Consider the following 1,302-nt stretch of genomic DNA (forward strand, 5'->3'; position numbering starts at 1 on the left):
GAGGTATAGACCGATGTTTTGACCACTCAGTCTATAGGTCATTATAAATTCTAAAAAATCCAAAAAAATATAAATCCTTGGAAACATAGCTATGTTTGTGCAAGAGGTCATGTATGCAAAAGTTTAGTTGATTTGGAGGTGGACGAAAAAATCACCGCAATCTGGATGGGCCATTTGGTCTAACTTAAGCCAGTTTTTGAACAAAGGTGAATTTTTCCACCACTTCCAAATCATCCAAGTTTTCTTGTACATGGTGACCCTCATGTGCCAAACATGGCAAAGAAAGAAAATTTGGAAAAAGAATATTTTACAATGCCCACTTGAGGTATAGATCGATGTTTTGACCAGTCATCTATAGGTTATTATAAATTCAAAAAAAATCAAAAAAATATAAAACGTTGGAAACCTAGCTTTGTCTGTGCAAGAGTTGAGTTGATTTGGAGGTGGTCGAAAAAATCACCGCATTCCGGAGGGGCCAACTGAAGCCAGTTCTTGAACAAAGGTGAATTTTTCCACCACCTCCAAATCACCCAAATTTTCTTGTACATGGTGACCCACATGTGCCAAACATGGCTATGAATTAAAATTTGGAAAAATAATATTTTACAATGCCCCCTTGAGGTATAGACCGGTGTTTTGACTAGTTAGTCTATAGGTCATTATAAATTCAAAAAAATAGAAAAAAATAGAAAACCTTGGAAACTTAGCTTTGTTTGTGCAATAGGTCATATGTGCAAAAGATGAGTTGACTTGGATGTGGTAGAAAAAATCACCGCATTCCGGAGGGGCCAACTTAAGCCAGTTTTTGAACAAAGGTGAATTTTTCCACCACCTCCAAATCACCCAAATTTTCTTATACATGGTGACCCACATGTGCCAAACATGGCTATGAATTAAAATTTGGAAAAATAATATTTTACAATGCCCCTTGAGGTATAGGCCGATGTTTTGACCACTTAGTCTATAGGTCATTATAAATTCAAAAAAAATATAAAAACTTGGAAACCTAGCTTTGTTTGTGCAAGAGGTCATGTGTGCAAAAGTTGAGTTGATTTTGAGGTGGTCGAAACAATCACCGCATTCCGGAGGGGCCATTTGGTCTAACTTAAGCCAGTTTTTGAACAAGGTGATTTTTTCCACCACCTCCAAATCATCCAATTTTTCTTGTACATGGTGACCCACATGTGGCAAAGATGGATATGAAAGAAAATTTGGAAAAAGAATATTTTACAATGCCCCTCTGAGGTAGAGACCGATGATTTGACCAGCCAGTCTATAGGTCATTATAAATTAAAAAAAATC

The sequence above is a fragment of the Triticum dicoccoides genome, chromosome 6B (assembly GCF_002162155.2).
Source record: "Triticum dicoccoides isolate Atlit2015 ecotype Zavitan chromosome 6B, WEW_v2.0, whole genome shotgun sequence".
Lineage (NCBI taxonomy): Eukaryota > Viridiplantae > Streptophyta > Magnoliopsida > Poales > Poaceae > Triticum > Triticum dicoccoides.